The 24,847-nt window shown below is 40.2% G+C and overlaps 1 long non-coding RNA gene across 1 annotated transcript in view; it reads right to left on the bottom strand.

The window, feature by feature from the left end:
* The window catches only part of LOC123802725 (uncharacterized), a 697,769-nt gene that overhangs the window by 418,449 nt on the left and 254,473 nt on the right, over window positions 1-24,847 (bottom strand). Inside the window, exon 2 of the long non-coding RNA XR_006782624.2 lies at window positions 4,503-4,610. This is a non-coding gene — a long non-coding RNA (uncharacterized LOC123802725). The remainder of the gene's footprint in view (window positions 1-4,502; window positions 4,611-24,847) is intronic.

The following is a 24,847-nucleotide window of genomic DNA, read 5'->3' as shown; positions in this document are numbered from 1 at the left end:
TTTGTGCTACTTCTAATTGAAAATTAGAAGTCCAAAGGTTCTTATTGATTAGACAGTTGAAAATAATTAACAGTGGATATTCGGAGCGTTATAGAGCTTATTTGCATTATGGAAAGCAAATTCTCCTTCTATGCTCATATTTCACTTTATTAAATTATTAAATTTGATACTATTATGATGTTTCAAGTAATGGTTGTGAAGCAAAGACAAGAATATATGGGAAGCAACTAAAGCGGGGGGCGGGGGTTATATTCCCAAGAAGAATGAATGCTGGTGGTCACCTGGGGAGTTCCTTCCTTATGAATATGCCAGATGTCCTATTGCTGGACAATGATTGCCATAATTAATGTCTGCGATGGGACAGAGAGTGTCGTATCCACCAGGCGGACTAGCAGGACACGAATACGAAGCCAAGATGGTATGGTGAGATGACTTTTTCATGATTGCAGACAGAGTGAAATCGCACCTTGAAAGACCTGGGTCTTAGTCATGACTCTCGGGAGACTGGTACTCAACATAGGAGTGTGTATGGTGATTTATGCATTTACAGGGTTCAAAATATTTTCACATACACCATGTTGTTTGAATCCCACACACGTGGTGTGCGTGCACACACAAGCATACACGTGGTACAGATCAGCAATGGGACCAAGTTTTTAAAAATAGAGTAACTCATCAGAAATATAACTACGCATGTATGATTATTACATTGACATAAACTCTATTTTCCCAAGTAACACTTAATTTTTGCTTCGTATGTGTACTTATCAGGTAAAACCTTTCATATAAATGTCTTTGACGAACTAGTCTCTGAATGAATTAAACTATTCACATAGGACATTAATAGGAAAGTCTCTTAAAATTTTATTGTATATGGTAAACTTTCTTCTCCACCTAATTTCGTCCTTTTGTTTTCAGATTTCAAGTTTAATTGCAATTTTCTCCATACTGCTTAAGCTAGCCTGAGTCAGTTTTTTGTTTGTGTGTGTGTGCCTTCTGTTTTACAAAAATCATGTCCGTCTTAGAGGTATAATCATTATTCATTGCACGTGGCTTTTAAAATATTCATTTTAGTTAAACAGCCGGACTTGAACCTTGGAAAGAAATCTATGAGGAAATTAAGCTTTACTGATGTGGGGAACAAAGGCTAAAGAAAAATTACTATATTTCCTTGCTACCTGTACCCCACTGACAAGGAAACAGGCAGGGTGACCTTCCTCTAGGAGTTCAGATGCCTTGATGTTGACACTTGCTGAGGGCAAAAGGCAATCTTAGCCTGACCCCTAGGATTCGTAAGTCTACTTTAACATATCAAGCTTCCTTTGGAAATTTCCTTTACCTCTAAATCCCCCAAGATCCATGTTGGCAATCATCCCCAAGCGTATGGCCCACTGATACACATCCGAAGGGTCTCATGACTAAGGTTTTATTAAACGGTAATAAATGACCTTTTCCCAACAGCTAGCCTTCCCAAGGTCCTGGAAACCTTGCTTCCAAAATTTCTTAGAGACTTACGCTATCCCTAACCCCTCCCAACTTGAGGGTATATAATGGGCCACTCCTCCTGACCCCAGTGCAGCTCTTTCTGCCCCCAGGTCCTGTCCCTGTGCTTTAATAAATCCACCTTTTTGCACCAAAGACATCTCAGGAAGTCTTTCTTGGCTGTTGGCTTTGAACCCTAATGTGTTTCCTACATCATAAGGATTGTGTAATAGTCCACCGTATGTCTTTACCCCTTCATTTACTGATGGACTTGTGAGCTGCTTCCACTTTTTGGGATACTGCAAATATTAGTGCAGAGAACACGGGGGTGCACATACATCTCCAACCTGCTTGAATTCTAGGGGATACAGACCCAGAAGTGGGATTGCTGGTCATTTGATCATTCAATTTTTCATTATCTGAGGAAGCTCCACACCTCCTTTTTCCATAAAGAGCACACCATTTTTACAATCTTCATCAACAATGCGTGCGGGTTCCAAGTCTGCGTGCTCAGGAACATACTTTCTTTTTGTCTACAGTCGCCATCCTGTCTGGTGTCAGGTGCGGTCTCACTGTGGTTCTGATTCACATTTCTCTGGGGATTAGCGATTTTAAGCGTCTTTTCTTATGCTTATGGGAGACTGCAGGTCTTCTTGAGGACAAAGGGCTCTGTTCAAGCCTTCTGCCCATTTTTTTTTTTCCCCAGATTGGGCTATTCTGTTGCTTTGAGTTGTGGGAATTCTTCATACATTCACGATTTGCAATTAAGCTCCCTCTTCGCTCTGTTGACTGCCTGTTTTGATATGCAAAAGTTTTCAAAGGTTGGTGTGGTCTCACTTGTCCAATTTTGCTTGTTGTCACCCCTGGTTTTGGTGTCACATCCAAGAAATTTGACAGCCTTGAAAAAGGCAAGCGTGTCACATGCTAAACCATGAGTGAACTTTGAGGACATGACACTAAGCAAAATAACCCCATCACCAAAGGACACATGCTGTGGAATTGCACTCTTATGAAGTATCTGGTCAAAATCATAGAAACAGAAAGCAGAAAGGTGTTTCCTACAGCTAGGATGGGGTCCGGCGGTGGGGGGTGTGTGTGGTGGGAATCAATGTCTACCAGCCTGGAGTTACAGGTTTGCAAGATGAAAATGTTCCAGAGATCTGTTGCCCAACTCTTTCAATACACTTCATGCTGCTGAACTGAACACGTGGACGAACTTAGGATGGTCCATTTAACATTTTCCTTAAAACCACAATAAAAAATTAAGCTTTAGGGGAAAAGAAACTTGAAAGAAAACACACAAACAAAAATTTGTAAGGAGAGCGTGCTTCCTTTTCTCATTTGCACTGGATGCAGATTTCTTGAAAAGCTCACAGGGGTGTCATCATCATACACATAAAACACAAAGGATATCCATTATCCTAATGGGACTATTTTCAAGGACATTCCTACGAAACATGATATCCAGACACATTGAAGGCACTTGTACTGCTCGATTATGGTTTATTAAGATTGCCACAGCAATGGTTAGAACACCAGAGATTAAAGTGCTCAGTGAATCACTTTCTGCTCTAACAGCCTAGCTCAGTATATTAGAGAAGAACACGCAGAACCAGGTGCCTTACACAACAGTTAAAAGTTGCATTGTTTTATTAAAGAGCAATCATTTGATATTAAATTGCCTATTAAGAGATATTAATTTCTTCTCTTAGATTATTGGTGACTGAGATAATTCATTCTTCATTAAAATAATAGTCCCACAGAGAACATTAGTTTATATACAGATTTATCGTCTCAGTTGTCTTATAATCTTTTAAATGCCCTCCATCCTTAAGGCATCTATTCTGTGACAAATTTAGTTTATCATAGAGATAGACATAATAACCAAAACACACCTACGCATAAATGTGTGTTGTGTGAGGGTGTCTATGGTAGGTGTGAGATAGAGAATCAGACAGCTTTTAGCAGAAATCTATTGCATTGTGTGTTCTTTGATCACCAGGACATGCATTGTAAGAATTTGCAAAATACAAAGACCTATTTATGGATATCAAACACCTGTGATATGCAAAACCCCTACTCTGTGCTATGTATGCAATGCCAACATTCCTAAGTACTGGATATACAATCAGCGGGAACCACGTCAGCAAGCACAGTGAAAAACAGAACAACACAAAATTTGTTTGCAGCTGTTTGGTGTTAGTGAAGACGTGTCTCTGAAGGGGTCACAGGATCCAGTGACCCCAAAGGGAACGCTACGTTCTTGAGGACGCATCTCAGTAGTGACTAAGTTTCATAACTGTAGGCAATCACTGGATGAGACATTACTCTCTCAACATTTTTTAAACTACAGATTTTTGTAAAGTAGAATTCGACAGCAGGTTGTATCCGTTTAACCAAAAGGGAGCTTGGTGCAGATAAATTAAATGACTTTGATTATTAAAATCACCCATGAGTGGCACAGCTAGATTTTCAGTCATGCTATTTAAATTAAAGCAAAACCCAGAAGTCAAGTAAGTTCGTTAGAGCGCATGAAGGATCCTTCCATTGTGGAGGACAATCCCGTCAAAATGCCCTTCGCTAAGGAAAGAGTCAAATTAGTCAGTGATGGTTGACATTTTGAAAGTAAACAATATAGAGACTGAGCAGTTCTTGAAATGTCCAGACTTTCAAAAAAATGTTAGCATAGATAAACAATAAATGGAATGAAACGAACCCTATCTTATTTGTTTTCTTTTTTTTTTTAAATACTACTTACTGTGAACGGAATCCATCTACAGACCTTGAAGTGTCAACATAAAAGAAATTTGGTAGGAAATATGATGTAACAGTTTTCTTTCACATCTTCAAATTTTTGATGAATGATCATTCTTAAGGCTGCCTGAAAACATCTTCAAACTCCCACTTGCAGTTCTTATATGAATACATTGCTAAACAGACTTTCATAATGTGATTTCTAAGAAGCATTCCCAGAAAATTCCTGAGGTTCCAACCACAAAGAGCATTCTAGAAGCGTGTACCTGGCTTAAAGGGTCCTCAGTCGAGGATGAGCGTTGTGGGTCTTCAGCAGCATGGAGTTGGGTAGGTTCCCTTTCTCAGGATACATGGTCTCACTCTGTGATTAATTCCTGCAGAGACATGCAGGACAATGAGAGCCATATTAAGGATTCAAGGACATACCCATTTATTACTCAAATTCTCTTCTGCTCTCTCCGAGAGTATAAAGTAATTCTGATATTCCAGTTAATTTGTTACATTCCTGAATATAAATTGAATGTCTCCATTCCTTGTGGAGTCCCCATTTACGGAATGTATGGTGTATGTCAGGCTCTCAAATGAACATTTTATACAATTAATCTGAATTGATTTCCACAACCATTGTTGAAGCAAATGCTAACAATCTCCGGGTATGATGTTGGAAAAGACTAAAAGTCTGAGAGATCCCAGAACGTATCCTATTCCACAGGCCTAGAAGGTTTTTAAGGCTGGTTTTCAATACAGGTTTTAAAGAATTCTATGGTAGAATGTTCTGTCTCAATATGATGCCTTCGAACCAAATTTTTGCCCTAACTTTTGAATAGCATCAATTTCTTTAGTATTTCCAATTCCCCACCTACTCTCGTTTGTTTTTATTCTTGTTTCTACTACTACTGTTGTTGTTGTTGCTGGTGGTGGTGGTGGTGGTGGTGGTGGTGTGTGTTTGTATTCCTCTGTCTGGATGAGAATCTTCTGTGGAGGTATGATGACTTCACATTTCAGACTATGTCCCTATTAATGTAATTTTCACTAGCACACCAAACACTGCATGGTATTCTTGCCATCTATTGCAAAAGGACTTCTTTTGTGTTCTGTAAGTGGTCTTTACTGGTTGTGTATCTGTACATATATACACACGCACAGGTAGAAATAGAGGAGTTTCCTCATTTTGCTTTCAAAGACACTTAAGAGTTTATTAAAAATATCCAAGTGCTCTGTAGAAACTCGGGCTGTAAGATTGGAAGAGTATAATACTCTTGGGAATAATCCAATTGCCAAAAGTTTTGGCATGTTCAATGCTGCAGGATGATTTGGTGCTCTTTAAAAAGAAAAAGAAAAGAAAGAAAAAAATCCTTCTTCAGTCAACCCTCCCAGATGAAGACGTCTGTATTTAGAACCTGAGAGAGGAAAGCAAAATAGTTCAGGTGTTTGTGTCCATGATCGGATCTCTCATTCTGGAATTATGCATTACCTCTGATTGATTACCTGCAGCTTCTGTGCTGTTGAAAGTTTTGTTTGTTTAAGCTTTTATTCGTTTATGTATTCATTTAATTTCTCAACCAGTAATCATGCAGATCCTGTGGCAGATACATGGTCAGTAATGAATTCGGTATTCGGCATTTGCAGGACTCAAGTTAGTCTTCATCTATATTTTGCACACAAGGGAGCTCTAACTAGGTCAACTTAGCATCTACCTACAGGGTGGGCTTAGGTCAGATATGACAGTCCTTCAACACCAAGAACAATCACGATGAGGCTGCTGATTGCATCGATGAAAAGTGCCATCTGAATTCAGATTAATATCCCTGGTGAGAGGCTGTGGCTTCCATGTTAGACACAGGGATAGCGACATACCATTCATTATAAAAAATTTGGTTTCTTTACATGTTTTTTTAAGTGGGAAGAACATGTTCCTCTTCCATTTTGCATGTTTCGAGATATCATTATAAAGTTCTCTGCACGAATTTAGGAAGTAAAATTATGGACATCAAATACTGGACTCTATCCTTAGGGGCCCTGTTTGAGTTTACCCACTCAATTGGTTCCCCAAAGAATAGGTGAGTTACACTGAAACTGACGGTTGGGATGTTTCCTGCCCATTTTGTTCATGGCCCAACCCATGGTGGATCAACGTTAAATGGACTTTAAATATAAAACATGAATTTACAGAAAATAGAGATACAATGAAGACTCCTCCCTATCTTTCTCCGAATTCACTCTTGAGGTTGCTCATAGATTCTGAGGGGAAACCTGCCCCAACCTCAGATACCAAGAGTTTGGACAAAGAACGTGCTGAATGGAGTCCAAACTCACTGGCTTAAGGGCACAGAGGGAGATAAAGCTAGGTGGTGGGAGCTCTAGCCTGAAGAATGAAGACCAACTCAACAGTCACCGCTTCCCGCTGAGAACAGAATAAATAAAACGTGCAGATGGGAGCTTTAAAGATATAACTTAAAATGTTTAGGAGTTGTGTTTAGTGAATGTCCTTTTCAAATTACCATGTTCTAAATAAAAAGTGCCAGTAGAGGTTCGTGCATATGAAAATGGACATCGTACCAGAAATAAACTATTCTCGAGGACGGAATGCAAGGATTATGATAGAACCCAAGGAAAAATATGTACAGTTAACGACAGGATGTAAGGCGGTTCAGCCGTGAAGATCTTTTCTCAGCAATTAAAAATATCTTAACTAAAAAATATCACTGAATTCGTCGAAACGGATTTCATTCTTAACATTCAATGTAATGACCTGGACGATCAAACATGAATGTGTCTCAATCAGAGAGACAACATAATAAAGAATGATAAATAGAAGCATATAAATCTAAGCAATCTAATGAATGGGTTAAGCAACTGCTACAAGAGAATTCTTTTTTGTTTTTAAAGATTTTATTTATTTTTTTATTTTTAGAGAGAGAACGTGTGACCGGGTAGGAGGGGCAGAGGGAGAGGCAGAGAGAATCTCAAGTAGGCTCCGCACTGGCATGGAGCCCAATGTGGGGCTCGATCCCACGACCCTGAGATCATGACCTGAACAAAAATCGAGGGTTGGATGCTTAACCCATGGAGCTACCCAGGTGCCCCTAAAAGAGAATTTTTGAGAGCAAGAACTGTACCGTAAGGGAATTATAATCACAGACAGACTTGAATGCCCAAAATTGATGGAGGGAAAATTTAGGAACTGGTGGGGGAAAAGTTAACGATTATAAAACTGATTTTTATTGACGGAAAAGAGAGTACAGGTAGATAGTTTTAGTGAAAATCCAACTGTAAGTCATAAGTTATGGGGATTTCATTCGTAAATAGTATTTTTTTAAATGGACTTGCAGAGGGGAAGGGGGATTATCATCAACTGATAGTAAAAAAAATGTAAGAATTTACAAATTAGCAAGAGAGAATATGGAGTGAATTGTACATAAATCAAACCAGCAAAGTAGAAACAGGAAGAAGAGAATTTCAGGTTAACTATGGCCCATTACAAACATGACTTCTTCACCAAAACCCCCAAGGACCTAAAGTGAAGGAATCTAAAGGCATTAAACTGGGTAGGGAAAGTGTCATCTATAGCATTAGGATGAAATATGGCCAAACACCTGCAAGTAGGAGATGTCCTGAAACCTCATGCCTTCCCCAGAAATGAAAGATCAGCCCTCCAGAAAACAAGAAAAAGTTTTAAATTTCCATCATTTTGGGGGCAACTGGGTGGCTCAGTCAGTGAAGCATCTGCCTTCAGCTCAGGTCATGATCCCAGAGTCCTGGGATCGAGCCCCACATTGGGCTCCCTGCTCAGCGGGGAGTCTGCTTCTCCCTCTCCCTCTGGCTCATGCTCTGTCTTTGACTATCTCGATCCCTCTCCTTCTCCCTCTGTGGTCTCTCTGGCTCTCACTCTCTCTCAAATAAATAAAATCTTTAAAAAAACTTAAAAAAATAAACAGATTTCCAGCATATGGTATGAAATAGACCCAACCAATCTACCTTGATGAATCTTCTGAGATAACGGCAAGATCACTTCTTGGGAAAATACTGGCTAAATTACTAATTATTATATTAACAAAAAATGTGATTTAAATTTTTCTAAAAATTGGATGCTATGCATTTATTGCTAGTTTATCTTCTACAAAATACAGTTTGAATGAATTTAATTGTGGAAATTGTTTCAATAATAATGGTGTCTCTAGTATACCATTTTTTTTTAAAGATTTTATTTATTTATTTAGAGAGAGAGCATGAGGGGGAGGATGGGTAGAGGGAGAGAATCCCAAGCAGACTCCACGCTGAGCATGGAGCCCAACACAAAGTGGGGTGGGGGGGGCTCGATCTCACAACCCTGAGATAATGACCTGAGCTGAAATTCAAAGTCAGCACGTAACTGACTGAGGCACCCACGTGTCTCTCTCTCTAGTACAAGTTCTAAAGGAAATCCGAAAGATAAGTGACTGGAAATGGGCATGCATGGTAACAATATTTTTACATGTAGGTACAAAATAGGTGGAAAAATGAGTTATGGCTTGGTTCATAGTAGGGCTGCAGTTTATAAATTCATGCATGTATATATCTGGGTAGAACAAAGAAACCAAATCTCCCTTGCCCCATAAGACTCCATTAAATGCAGATGAAATTTCTGTTTGTGGTTATCGGGAAGCAAAAAATAACTCCTCCAGTAAAATAAATGTGAAGTGGCAAAAAGCCACAGAAAGCATACTCATCACCATGCATTCTTCGGAGATTCCTTAAAAGCAGCATTTACCATCTCAAAGTTCATTCAGGAAACTGGTTTTTGTATTTGTAGGTGGTTCATGCAAGCTCTCTAACACTGCCTCGCATGCACTGAAGAATGATGCTTTACCTTTTCTAAGATATAACTGGTATTAAATTATTTTTTTCCACTATGGAATATTAAAATTCTCAAACATAGGAGAAGGTTGAAAGAGAAGTCCACCAAACCCATATAACATCTGCAGAGATGCACATTTTATTTTCGTTGGTTTATCATATAGCTACCCATCTGTTTATTCCTTTTTTCATTCAAGATGTCTTTTCATGTATATATTTAAAAATAAATAGGGGCGCCTGGGTGGCTCAGACTGTTAAGCGTCTTCCTTCAGCTCAGGTCATGATCCCAGGGTCCTGGGATTGAGCCCCACGTTGGGCTCCCTGCTCATCGGGGAGTCTGCTTCTCTCTCTGTCTCTGCCTGCCGCTTCCCCCTGCGTGTGCTCTTTCTCTGACAAATAAAATCTTTAAAAAATATAAGTGACATAGCAAGTTTACAATAAACACATTCTATTGCTAAACACTTTAGTGTGCATATTATCATTTGTTATTGGGAGTATTTTTTGTTGTTGTTGTTTTAATTTTAGGTAAAATGTGCATCCCTAAGGGAAATGCACAATCCTGACTGTGCCTGTCTATGCCTCTTTTTTTTTTTAAGGTGTTTTATTTATTTTATTTTTATTCATGTATTTATTTTATTTTTAGAGACAGAGACAGACTGTGAGCAGGGGGAGGGGCAGAGAGAGAGAATCTCAAACAGACTCCATGCTGAGCAGGGAGTGGGACATGGGGATCCATCTCACCACCCTGAGACCATCACCTGAGCCAAAATCAGGAGCCGGACTCTTAACCAACTGAGACACCCAGATATCCCAATGCCTGTCTACACATCTTGACAAAGGCATACACCTCTGTCCATAAACGTGTCAAGATGCAGAATTCACTCGCGCTGAGCTCCTTCGAGAAATTCCAAATCACTTCACACCTCTACCCAGAAAAGCAAGAGCATTCTCATTTTTTTCACTTTAGATTTACGGTGCCTTTTCTCAAATTTCATAAAATGGGAATATACAGTTTGTATTTTTGTGTCTGACTTCTTTCTGCCCCGTTTTTAGAAAGATCCATCAATATTATTGTGTGTATCAGTAACCCACTTCTTTTCATTACTAAGTAGTAGTCCATTGTACAAATATATCACCTTTTTTTCCATTCATTCCCCGATTGATGAAACCCTGGACTGTTTCTCAATTGGGCTATTATGAATAAGCCCGATATGAGCTTTCTTGCACAAGTATCTGGTGGACATATTTTCATGTCTCTTGGCTAAATATTTAGGAGTAGGGCTGCTCTGATTTAACACATGTGCATTTACTGAGTTAACGGAAACTGCCAATTTTTCTCATTAAAATGTGAAGGTTATCTTGTAGCTATGCGTTTATGTAACTGTCTTTTATTGTGCATTCAGAGTTCTTTCACGTTAAACACTCCACAATCTTTTATTACCTTTTTCATATCCACAATCCTCTTTGTCTTTTACTAGGAAATTCATTGTGACAGCTTGCTGGTCACTTCACAACCTGGATATGTTACAATTAACTCTGTTTTGTTTACATCTTCTCAGCTAGCTTCATTTCCTGAGACACAATTTTATATACAAGCCAGTTAATGCTTTATCCGTCAGGGGACATATCAAGTTTATTTTGTTATTGAAGAAGGATATTAAGCTTTTCTAATTTAGTACAGATAGGCTCACTTGCATTTTGTTCTGTGATATCATTTATGGAATTATCTAAGTTTTGACAACATTATAATATAGCCTTGTTTGAAAGGAGTCATCCTAGTGAGTTATTCAACTGATACTCCCATGTTGGAGGGAAAGCCTCTGCAAGACATGAGTTTGAAATATTTTCAGCCAGAAAAGTAGCACGATTATGAAATGTGTGTGAGTGAATGTGCATGAGTCTGTAAGACAGAGAGACACACCGAGAGAGAAGATCCCATTTGAGTGAGTGGTGATAGCTTTCTGAAATGAGGAAGTTTCTCTGACTCATCATTATACTTCCAGTGCTCTGCACAGTTCCTGAATGATTTGGTAAATACTGCTTAAAACCCTATGGTAGTGTGCATGTCATAAATACACCTTCAAACCAGAGTCATCTTGAAAGATTAAATGAAGACAACATCATCATCAGTGCCTATCACTAAGGAAGCATGGAAAAGCTATACTCATGGAGAGGCTCACCCATGGAAGTGCTCACCCACTGGAGAAACTCATCCATGGAGATGGTCACTCATGGAGATGCTCGCCCTTGGAGAAGCTCACCCATGGAGGAGCTCACCTATGGAGAAGCTCACCCATGGAGGAGCTCACCTATGGAGAAGCTCATCCATGGAGGTGCTCACTCATGGAGATGCTCCCTAGGGGAGGTGCTCACTCATAGAGACACTCAATCATGCAGATGCTTACTCACAAAGAGTCTCACTCATGGAAAAGCTATACTCATGGAGGTGCTCACCTATGGAGATGGTCACCCATGGAGATAGTCACCCATTTAGTTACTCTCTCATGGAGATGCTCATTCGTGGAGAATCTCACTCGTGGATGTACTCCCTAGTGGAAGTGCTCACCATGGAGAGGCTTCCTCATAAAGAGGCTCCCTGATGGAGACGCTCACTCTTGGAGTTGCTCCCTAGCGGAGATGCTTGCTCATAGAGATGCTTACTCATAAAGAGGCTCACTCATGGGAAGCTATACTCATGGATGTGCTCACCCACAGAGAAGCTCACCCATGGAGATGTTCACTCATGGAGTTACTCATGAAGAGGCTCACTCATGGAGGTGTTCCCTCGTGGAGGTGTTTCCTAGTAGAGGTGCTCACTCATGGAGAGGCTCACTCTTGGAGAGGCTCACTCATGGAGGTGTTCCCTAGTGGAGGTGATCCCTAGTGAAGGTGCTCACTCATGGAGAGGCTCACTCATGGAGGTGTTCCCTCGTGGAGGTGATCCCTAGTGAAGGTGCTCACTCATGGAGAGGCTCCCTCATGAAGCTCACCCATGGTGAAGCCCACTCCTGGAAATGAACACTTATGCAGAAGCTTACGCTCTGCCTCCTCCACTACCAGCTCCTTCCTCTCCTCTTTTCCCCTTTTTCTGTTGAACACAATATGTAGCAAGTGCTTCTTCAGCTTTTCTTCTAATTTCACAGAGGCCTGAAGATTTGATCCTTGCTCAATTTTCCTTGCATTGTTAACTCCAGGACTTGTTGGGTTTTTACAGTGTTATGGGTGAAACTGTATCCACCCAAATTCACACGTGTAAGCCCTAACCCCTAGGAACTTGGAATGGGACTCTATTTGGAGATGGAGCCTTTCAAGAAGAGATTAAGGTACAACAAGGTCACTAGGGTGTGTCTACGCTGGAATTAAAATTAGAAAAGAAAAAGAAGAAGAGTAGATTAGGACACAGACATACACAGAGGGACAACCAGGTGAGGACACAGGGGGAAGACAGTGTCTACATGCCAAGGAGAGAGGCCTCAGGAGAAACTAGACCCGGCCCCGCCTGGATCTCAGACTTCTAGCTTCCAAGATGGTGAGAAAATAGATTTCTGTTGTTTTGCCCCTTGGTCTGTGGCCCGTTGTTATGGCAGTTCCAAAAAACCGAATATAGCCAGGTTCTAACTCCCATTATCATTTAATAGCTGATGTTTGACAGGCATTGATCTGCCACTGACAGCTGCCTGAGAAATCAGTTTAATTGAATACATTAGAAGTACACACAGAAAGCAGAGTATCCCCATAAACTCCAGCCACTTACACAAAACCTGAGAGGGATGCATCCACCTCTACCCCAGGCCCCCTTCACTGTCTGCTCAGTGAATTTAATTCAAGCCTTCAGTTGACGAAACGTTGTTTTGATTTAAAATAAATTTAGCACAAGCAGTTATCAGTAGATGAGTCAAAAGATGCGACGTGCATGCTGTCTTTGCTTTGTGTGTGCAGGGATCACATTAACAACTTTTACAACTTCAAGGCAAATCCAGGAGATTTCTGAGGCTAGAGGTCAATTTTGTCCTATAGCTGCACATGGAAGAAATGCCAAACCACAATAACTGGGTCACTGCTGCTTCTGTTGTGTACTTATTTAATATGCACAACTCGGACAACAGGAATGTTCGATTATTTTTCAAGATATAAATCCCTGAACAGTAGATTTCAGTAAGTGTTTCTCCAAACATTTGTAGTGGAGAAAGGTAATAGTAATGAAAAAAATATCAGAAAGTCTAGGTAATAAAAAGTAAGATATGGAAATACATACTATACTTTTATAGCCTTTGAAACCTTCCAAATGGGTGAATATCCTAACTTTTTTTTTGTTGAATGGCATGCCCCAAGTCAATATATATGTCATGTCAAAATTCTTAGCTTCAGAAAAAGGTTAAGAAAATGATTTTTGAAAAAGAATGCCCAAGGATATGCAGAAATGACTTTCTTTGCCCTACAGAATCACAAGTGGAATACCGAAGTCATAAAGTTTCCATCTTGTTCTTTTTTTTAATAACTTGAAAGTCTTATTTAGAAAAAATGTGATAGAATCAAGACACAGAGTATTTTTTTTAGCGTATTTTCTTTTTTTTGTATTTGGCCTCCCTTTCTACATATTATGACAAAATAACATATCCCCAAATTTATTGTAAATGCTTCCATTCTATCATAAGCCAAACATATGGAAATAACAAGGTGAGAGAGAACAACAAATGGGCCAACTATCGCTAACTTTTATTCTGTGTCTATACAGTTAACAAGCTGCCCCTCTTCCTGTGGCTGAAGAAGCTAGTAATTCTTACATTTGGCACGGTAATAATCTCTAGGAATGCAAATTTTAGTAGGATGCGTGCAACCCACCCTCTTTCTGTCATAGTGCCATGTTAATTCAAGTGGGGGTCTTCAGTTTGGCACATTAATAAACCTAGGGATGTATTAGAAATTAAAATGTATGGACCCTACCCCAGACCTTCTGATTCAGGTGCTTTTGCTGGAATCTGTGTTTTAACAAGCTTTCCATAATATTCTTACCTAAAGTCTGAGAACCACTCTTCTAGTGGGGAACAAAGAGAGGGGGAACAAAGTGAAAAGTAATATACTGCAAACAAGAGAAGAAAAATATTAAACAGACTCAGCAAGGCTCTTCCCAGAAAGATGCATCAAATTTGAGACCAAATGTGTTGGGTCGACATTAACTAGGTGAAGGAGGGACAGCATCGTAAGAAATGCACTGGATGAAGACCGGGCATTTGGAATTATGGGTGGCTTGTTTAGCCATATCTTTCCTACAGAACATCAAGTATTTTTATTTAAAGTGCATTTGCCAAGTAAATTCGAACTGCTCACCCCTCACTTTAAAAAATATAGGCAGTGCCCAATGTACAGGATGTAACTCTGGCTATAAGACACTTGGGTGAACAACATTCCTTATATGCTCACATGCATAGTCTTCACATGAAAATGAATAAATTAAGGGGCACCTGGGTGGTCCAGTTGGTTAAACATCTGCCTTCAGCTCAGGTCACCATCTCAGGGTCCCGGGACGGAGCCCCATATCACACAGGGCTCCCTGCTCAGTGGGGAGTCTGCTTCTCCCTCTCCCTCTGCCCCCTCCCTGCCTTGCTCGTGCTCTCTCTCTCAGATAAAGAAAATCTTTAAAAAAATGAATATAGCTAAGAAAACTTGGGAGAGGTACCTGTGCCTGTCCACCTGCGTTACTCCAGGATAAAGGTAACTAAACGGTGCTTTGACTGCTTGATAGAAATCATGCAATTGACACAATTGAAGATTAAACATAGAATTGTTTACAAATTCAGAACACGCACTCAAGGAAAACGTGGGCACACACAAGCATACACCTAATCCCCATGCATGAATGAAGCATTAATTTGTGCAGGAAGGTGGTAGTACGTGTTGGAGTTAGAGAGCTAGTATTTATGGATGACTAGGAAGTCTGGAACATAGAGGAGTAACTATGTTTTTGGAAAAACGTGAAGCTGGTAATGAACATCCCTACTGAACAACAGCAATGTGCAGATGTCGAATGATATTTAAGTTCACACGTAAACAGACTTGGACGTAGAAGAACCTTATCTCAAACTTCTCGTGTAGAAAATATGTATATAAACTTATTTCAAATGTTAAGAGGGATCATCTAGCTAACTATATGTATCATTTTGCATATTTAATTCTTTTCAGTAAGTTATCCATCCTAAGGACTGAGCCGTGTCCTTGAACCATGCATCACCTCCGTGGTGTAGCATACAGGGCGCCACAGCTGTATGGCTGCATCATTAAAAGCCATGGGACAGGTCTTCCAGAATGGATGAGGTAATCATCAGCAACTGTGTTATTAGGTAAGCACCCACTTAATTAGAGAGACCATCACACCCTGACATGTGGACCCATTAGTTTTGTAAGAAATCCAGGCATACATTCTACACAGAGAGTTCCATATTTGAGATGAGAACCTAAGATTTATTTTTATTTAAAAAAAGATCCATGGATGATTTGACTGTTGGGCAAGTTATAGAAATGAAGAGTCCTGACATCTACTCCATTGTAACATTCCTTATTATGTAGGTGCTCAACCAACGGATGGTACTTACCAACATATTCTCAGTCCATATAAACTGAGTTGGCAAAAGTGAAAATACAAAATAATAACCACCTGTGTTGAAAGAAGGACCTGTTAAACAAAGTAGGTTAACTATTTCTCAAATGACTATTTTAATGTAATAATTAAACTGCAGAATCAGCAGCCCTGCACAAGTATTGTTTCATTAACTTCCAGATTTCTGTAACTGACAGGTCCCCGAAGCAACCTGGTGTGTGCAGATAATAAAACGTTAACGCAGGAACATTCTGTTCATGCTCAGCTGGTTTTAGTTCCTGAAATAAATACTATTTCGCTGGGTCCATTTGGTTTATTCCCCTTCCGCATGAAGCGTGGCTTCATCGTACTGGAAGCAACCACTGAGATCATCTTATTTTCTAGGAAAATGAGGCAGTTAAAAGAAAAAGGACTTGCCCAAGGTCATCGATTTAGCACTGCGGTAGTACAAGTGTTCTGTACACTCTTTAAAAATTCTTTAAATAAGACACTTTCCTATTGTTCTCCCTCTTTCAAGTATGATTGTAGAGTCAGGGAAAACTTACTTATCATTCCGATAATTAGTTGGAAACCAATAAAAAACTACTGTTAAGATTTCATTCTTACTGACATATTTAGAGAAAATCAATTTCTTGTATTTGTTTGCTGTAAACATTTTTTAAAAATGATGCAGGTGTTGAAAAACTGGGGGACTGTTATATTTTATATGGCATACTGCCAAAATCCATGCAATGAAAATGATGGTAGGATCCTAATGACCAATAAAGATTGTTTACATGTACAACTTTCTTTATGTGAATATTTTTTAATGAAATCTTCCTGGTAGAGATGATGTTAGAATGGGATAGTTCAAACACATTTTCATAAAAGAGAACAATTATATAAAAAAAAAATCTGTCTCAATTCACTCAATGCCCCGCACACTATGTATTATTTGCAATGTACTGGACACTGTCTTAGCTGGGGAATATGTGTGTAACCTTATGAATTCTACAACCCAATGAACTGAAAAGGATCGTGCACAGGTGGAAATGGTAGAAACTGCTTTGGGATTCTCAGATTTCCTGCCATGACTATTGTATTACCTTACTAACAACAGAGTTGGTGCTCACTAAATGCTGAATACATGAATGAATCAATGAATGCATGAAGTCCTCGTGGGTGTTTCCAGTTGCCAATGTGTCTCTCATGCTTCCCAGAAATACAGGTTCAAGTAGATAGTAGGATATTTTTGCTGAGGCAGCCATCTTAAATGTTAGAAGAATTAAATATCTTGAAAACATCTGTTAGCATAGCATGAAGTGCTTACGTGTCTTTCAAAACCAGAAACTAGAGAGAAGTGTGAGAGAAGACTGCACACTTCCAAAGAAAGGCACGCTAAGGCGCTACGTATAAAGGTGAGAGGAGGTGACTGTCGTTACAATGGTAATCATAGCACCGTATGTAAAGATATGCAATCGGTATGTTGCACAACTTAAATTTACATGTTCTACGCCAAATATATTTCAATAATAACAGTAATAATAAGTCAGTATGCTACAACTAAAAAATAAAAAAGGAGTAGAGGTTCAATTCAAATTTTGGCTTTCATTTTGAGTTTCTGTATTGTCTTACATTCAAATTGTTAGTATTTTCACGTACATTTCCAAAGATCATATGTTCTTTCTCTTTTTAGTGCCGTTCACCTTTGGTGAGGATTTAAATATTGACTATAGTAACATGTATGACAATAACTGCATAAAGATGATAACTGATGTTATTTAACATTGTGACCTTTGAATGGCATGATGCAAGAAAGTTGAACTCTGAACACGGATATATTATGAAATATCGAATCCACTGTTTCATACTAAAACTTTTCTGTATGTGACATCATCAGCTCGACATTATCTTTCAAAACAGAAGTCTTGATTTTTTTCCCTGCGTTTCCACAAAGTGTCCTTTTCCTTGGGTTTTTCCTTTTAGTAAATAACCCTATCGTCCAGTTGGTTGATGAGCCATGAAAGCTGTTAAGTCCTACATTAGTCCTGGATTACCACATTCAGTATCAGCACACACACCATTCCACTTCCCATGCAGCGGCCAGAAGGATGATTTCAAAATATAAATCAAAGCATGATACCCTATACCTTACTAACCCCAAAATGGTGGTAACAGCCTACTTCCCTGTTCTCTAACCTTATCATATCTTCTAGAACTCTTTTAGTCCTTGAAGTTGCCATTCCCATCTCAAAGATTTTTTTCCCCCATTTTTTTTTTTCCAAATTCTTTTTCCTTTGTCTATGATCGTCCTCTGCTAGGACTTTGCATGGCTACCCCAGCCGTTCCTTTTGGGCTCAGCTCAGGTGTCCCATTCTGAGACACTCTAATTCATCTGATCTGCATATGGTTTGTTGACTTTTGATCTTCCTCACTGGAATGTAGATTTTATCAGGGAGCTGCCTTGTCTTCTGTTTACTTTGTCATATTTGGAACATCTAAATGTACTTAGCACACACCAACCTATAGAGGTAGGTACTTGGAATGGGCTGAATTGTGTCACCCAAAGTGTATATGTTGAAGCCCCGATCCCCCCCAATACCTCTGAATGGGGCTGTATTTGGAGTTATGGTCTTTAAAGAAGTAATTAAAGTAAATTGAGGTCATTAGGAGTGAACCCCAGTCCCACGTGTCTGGTGTCCTAATAAGAAGAGGGGATGACAATGTTCATAGCAGCATTGTCCACAACGGCTAAATTGTGGAAGGAGCCGAGATGCCCTTCAACAGATGACTGGATTAAGAAGATGTGGTCCATATATACAATGGAATATTACTCAGCCATCAAAAAGAACGATTTCTCAACATTTGCTGCAACATGGACAGGACTGGAGCAGATTATGCTAAATGAAATAAGTCAAGAAGAGAAATACAATTATCATATGGTTTCTTTCATCTATGGAACATAAGAACTAGGATAATCGGTAGGGGAAGAAAGGGATAAAGAAAGGGGGGGTAAACAGAAGGGGGAATGAAGCATGAGAGACTATGGACTCTGGGAAACAAACTGAGGGCTTCAGAGGGGAGGGGGATGGGGGAATGGGATAGGCCGGTGATGGGTATTAAGGAGAGCACGTATTGCATGGTGCACTGGGTGTTATACACAACTAATGAATCATGGAACATTACATCAAAAACTAAGGATACACTGTATGGTGACTAACATAACATAATAAAAAATTATTATAAAAAAAAGACGACGACAGGATGAGGACACAGAGATGCAGAGAGACGTTATTCAATGTCTGATCCTCCCATGTCCTCCTACATGAGGACACAGGGAGATCATGGGGTTTACACACCAAGCAGAGGAGGAACCAGTCTCTGCTCTGCCTGCAGGACAGGGAGAAAACAAATATCTGTTGTTGAGGCCGTCCCATTTGTGGTATGTTGTTATGGCAACCCTAGCAAACCAACACAGTACTCAATAAATACTGATCCATGTTCATCAAACCTTCCCACTATGTAAAGAAAAAAAAACTATTTCAGGGAATGATGACTTTTTTGGAAAGCTGGTTCTCTACCGCAGCTTATTTAATATGGCACTATCTTTTATGACATTGTGATTTTATTGTGGACATAATTAAAATACCTATGAATAAGAAACACCTGTAAGAAAACAGGTCTTGGGAAATCCTTTGTGACCACAGAGTGTTACAGCCTGGGATGCTTATTCAATGTTTATCCTGCCACCAGTACAGATGCCCGAATTTCTGTAATATAAGTAGGTACAATCCAACCTAGAGAAGAAATGTACTTTTTTGATATTAATAGATTCTAACATCAGAAAGCACTCCTGTTAAACTCCACCAAAATGGAAGCTTGCACTTAAAACCGTTCCTGAGTTGCACTAAATCTCAGGTTTTGATCACTGCTGATTGAACGTTCTACAGGAGTGCTGGGAGGGAAGTTAGGTGACAAAAGCTCATTTTTTCCATCAGCTTAGGCTGCAGAGATGAGGTGAGTAATCGCCAACTTTGGGACTGTGAAGCCGGGAGCATCTCGATGTGAAGTGAGGCAGACGTTCCCAAGCAGATTAACTCGCCCCTGTGGAGAATCCTCTGAGCCGTGCTTGGAAAATAAATTTTTACACAACGTGTAATTGAGGAATTGTATGTTGTCTGCTGTAGGGGACGGATTTAAATGTGACTCGTGGAAGATGGTTTAGGAGGCAAAGCAATGGACGTGCATCAGAAGACACGGGATTTAGTACCACATTCACCCCTTTTTTATGTCTGGGTGGACACAGGGTGAATCATTTCCTTCTCTATTAATTTCGTTTTTTATAAATATTTAATAGAACAAAATTGGAGTAATCTTGAAGGCCACCTAGTGCTCTGCAGGACTAGGATTTCAAGTTCCCTACTGCCTGGTGGCTCATCTCAATAGATAGAGTACCTATTTCACAGATGAAGAAATTAACCCGAAAGGGACATTTCAAAACAACACGCCCGTACGCACAGCGTAACTGTGAAGTTGAAAGAAAGATGTGTCCCTTTGTAATGTGGAAAACAAACGCAGAAGGAAATTTAGATGAAATTAAATGTCCTTATAACCTGCAGCCCATTGACAAGTACGTGAGGTTGGCAGAGTATAACGTTGGTCCAGGAAGCTCCCAACTGTTTTAACGTTAATGAGGGAAGAACAGCGTCAGCTGGACGACAGCCAGGTCTCCAGGATCTTGAGAGTCTTATTTAGCGTATGAAAGTCCTTTTGCAAAGTTCCGTCTTTACCTCCCCCAACTCCACAAAGTCTATAATCAATTCTTCCTTGCAACCCCAGTGCAGCTATTTCTGTGCATGGGTCCTGTCCTGTGCTTTAATAAAACCATCTTTTTGCACCAAAGACGCCTTAAGAATTCTTCCTTGGCTGTTGGCTCCGAACCTCACCATTTCAAACTGCATTATTTGTATAAATGAACCATTTCATCGATACTTATCTGGCTGATAATTTGCAATATATTATGAAGCTGATGATGAGCACGATTCTAAGGACCGTGTTGGGGGCCACGGCTTAAAAACTATACGAGGGTCAGGTATTTTGCTTGGACAGTGGTTTCCAAACTTCAGAACATGCAAGAATTGCCTGAGCCTATAAAGAAGGAAATCACAGGCTGTCCTTGCACAGGTTATGAATCTGTAAGTTTGTGAAGCCCAGAAATCTCTGCATCGTTGTGGCGGACATAGTAGACAGCCTTTCCATAGAGATATTCTCCAGAAAATATACCCTGATATCCTTTTGACTACTACTAATTAATACAAAGGACAAACTATAGCAATTCCAGGGATGTCCAAAGAGCTGTATTATCGTCCAACTGGTCGCCTTTCAGTTGAAAGGAAGTACTAGTTGTCTGTGGGAGTGACCATAATTCAGCTCTACTGTTTCTCATATAAAAGAGATCCTTCCTCACTCCTTGTAAATACCGTCTCAATACAAAGGAGCCTGATCTGCCGAAATTTTCTCTCTCTTCTCTTCTCCACATTAAGACCAGAGTGATGCTTCTGAAATGCGCTGGCTTTAGGGATCCTCAGATAAAGCCTAGCAGAATTAGTGCACCTAGAACACACCGTACAAGATGATTCTTTAGGAAATCCCATCTTAAATACATAGCATTCAGTTTTCAAATGGGTATGTGCAGCGTCCAGAGCCCAGACCGAGTGATCGCAGGTAAGGAACGCGAAAGAACACATACAGAGATCTTGGAGGTACTTCTTCATTAGGTAGGTAAGTAGTATTCATCCACGTGTCACTGGCTAGAACTCAATCATATGGCTGCACCAACTTGTAAGAGAGGATGACAAATGTGATTTTATTATCTGTGTGCCCCAAAGACAGAAGGAATGGGTTTAACGTTTCTATAGTAAAGCCCGACAGCAATGGAGAAGAGTGCCAAACAGAAGCACCTTCCTAAGTAAGGTGTGCTGATGTGGAATGTGCGTGATCGGTATTTTGTGTCGCCCAACACAACTGGAGTCTGGTGTGCATGTGGGCGGGGAGGAGTAAGTCAAAGAAATATATGGAAGGGACAAATCACACAGCCCCTTGCATGTCACGTCAAGGAGTTTCCCTTATATTCTGCAAGCGGAGTAAGTGCAGGGAATAAGAAAATGAGTCTTGGCATCGATCTGTACTTTGAAAGAAAATCTCGCACAGCATTTGAAGGGGCACATTGGAGGACTCTGGGGGATACAAAAGTGGATTCCCTGAAGTGGCCTCTAATACAGAACGAATGGAGCTTGCATAAATTTCTGCAAGCGTGCCCTTTAAAATTGCTATATTTCTTAACAAGCAAAAGAATATCCCAGGGCATTTATCCAAAGGAATGGAGATCAGGATCTTGAAGAGAAGTCTGCACCCCTATATTTATTGCGACACTATTCACAAGAGCCAAGATGTGGCAACAACCTGAATGTATACTGACAGATGAACAGATAAAGGCAAGGTGTTATCTATACACAATGGAATGCTCTTCGGCCTTTAAAAAAAAATAGGCAATTCTGCACTCTGGACCAGCAATGCATGAACTTTGAGGACATAACGCTAAGTGCAATAAACCCATCACAGAAATCGTGCATGATCCCATTTCCACGTGGAATCTAAAATAGTCCAATTCATGGAATCAAAGATGGGAATGGTGGTTGCGAAGGGCAGGGAAAGGGGGCAAAGGTGAGTCATAAGCCCACGGGCAGGAGGCTTCAGTTCGGCAAGACGAGTAAGTTCTAGAGATCTACTACACAACATCGTACGGTAGAGTCAACAATGCTGCCTCGTACACTTCAAAGTTTGTTGAGAGGGCAGACCTCGTGTTAAGTGTTCTTACCACAATAAAAGAAAACTTTGTAAAAAGAAAGCAAATTCCAAGAACGGCAAGTAATACTAAATCAAACTGGCAACACCTAATAAACATGAAATCCAATGAGTTAACACCAAACATGTACTCAGTGGACAAAGTCAAGGGTTTGGAGGTTTTGTCTGTTTGCTGGAGTTATATGACAACACGAGAGATGGGACTGGGAGCTTCAAGCTGGGGCCCAGCCAACACGATGTGGGAGCAGGACTTGAGAATCCTGCAGGAGGCACAGCTGTGGGCAGGAGCTACATTGGCCTTAGGTCAGTATTTACCTTTGCTCTTAATAGAAGCAAAAGCAAACATTGCTGGAGGAAAAGAACTGCCCTGGAGCATGCTCATGCCACAGATGATGGTGAATCAAATATGACATCACAAAATGAACGAGGAACATCAAAGAGAAGAACCCTCTCTGAATGACAAGAACCAAACACTGCATTCAGGACCCAAAGCCGTCCTATATTGGGATTATTACAGAATTATACCGAAGATAAAAATCTGGTCTGAAACGTTTCAAAACGTTCAGAGGGTAATGAAAAATCCATCACCAAGCACAAGATTATCAAAAGTAATCAGCATAATGTGAAAAAGGAACAACAGCGAAAGTTTAGAAACAAAGTCTTTGATTTTAAAAATCCAAAGGATGAGTAATGACCAATTTACCCACAGCTCACAGGAGTGGAAGCCAAAACAGGAGAACAGTTGGAAAATACATCAAGTGCACAATGTCAAGATCTTACCCACATTAACCAGCCAGAAAGCAAAAAACAGGCAAATCAGGAAAACAGGCAATAAGTCATGTTTCTTTCTGTAAGGGGCTGATTTTATTGGTTTTCTTTGTATGCACTTGTAATCAGGAAACACTTGATTAATGGTCTTTCATTAACATCCTTATTCTCTGTTAGTTTTTTCTCTACTGTGTGAAGTATTCTGGGAAGCATTTTCTGTAGCTGGACGGTTTTGATTGTCCCTTTTGATTTTATTCTAAAAGCAGCTTCCTCTCAATGTTGTCTGTCCTGTTTTTCTGCTCATTTGTCAGTGACGGTTAATCTCCTGCTACCTCCAAGAGCTGGTGTTCCAATGTATGGGGTCGGGGCAGAGAGGTTTTTGCGGTCACCAGGTTTTTCTACCGAACGGCATCTTCTTAGCTTCGTTCAGTGAAGTTCCATCTTCCCAGATGGCTTGGGTTTGGTTTGGTTTGGGTTTTTGCTAGTTTTGTTTCACAGGGAGAGAGCCAATGGTGGGACACTCTTGCTTCTTCAAGAATGATCATTTTTACTACTTGCTTCCTGGTTCAGTTCCTTCCCCCAAAGTACCCACTCCACGAAATGACAGTCAGTATCTACACTCACTTGCATTTTGATATAAATGTATAATTGAAGAAAAAAAATAGACACCATCTGCATTAGAGTGGAAAAGAAAAAAAGAAATACAGAGTATCTTGGATTTTGTTGTGAAAAATGAATGCAATTTTTTTTTTTTAATGGAGAAAATGTTAGCGTGTAAGGAAGGGCAGGACTACCACAGGCACATCCCTGGGGGACTGTGGTATTTAGGGCTCCTGAGAGATTTTTAAAAAATTTCTGCTAGGGTTTTTTCTTCCCAAGGGTGCAGCTGTGAGTGGAAAGGAATTTTGCAATGGCACCTTTTCGGGAAAGGAAACGCATTTGAGTTCCAGGACAACACCCTCAGTAGAATCAGAAGACAGGATGACTAGACTTGGAAGCGCATCTGTGTGTAAAGGGAATAGCTGTTGGATTAGGAAACAGTGTAGGTGGGAGGTGATCAAAGAGGACGGGAGATAATTCAGTTGGCAAAGCTGAGCTGTGGGTCCCAGATGTTACGCCTGCTTTCCCCCGACCTCAGCCCTGCATTTCTAATTCCCAAGGCATGCTCAGTGCTACGTGGGTGCTGGTTCCACTACTGGGCCAGGGTTGAAAGAGGGAGGATCTGTCCCAGCACCATGTTTCAACCTTAGGCACAGAACTCAAAGAAAGCAACAGTTGTATTAAAAGGATAGACGTATATCCCGTCTAAATGAGACACCACGGCTGCCTTGTGATATTTGGTACTGAATGACACTACGGATGTTGCATGAAAAAGAAAAATGCCTGATGTAAGGTGGAAGATGGTTTGTATCATGCTAACTTGCATTATTTCACTCATGCACGATCGCCTGCAGATAAACAGAAATTCTACGGCCCACACTGCTTTCTGTGGTTTCTAATTCCATGAAACACCAGCTTCCTTGAGAGAAGTATAAATAAAAACTAAGGAATGCAAACTGTCAGCCTGAC

This window comes from Ursus americanus, chromosome X (assembly GCF_024610735.1).
Source record: "Ursus americanus isolate L20-20 chromosome X, mUrsAme1.1.p, whole genome shotgun sequence".
Classification (NCBI taxonomy): Eukaryota; Metazoa; Chordata; class Mammalia; order Carnivora; family Ursidae; genus Ursus; species Ursus americanus.
This window is presented reverse-complemented; position numbering and strand designations above follow the sequence as displayed.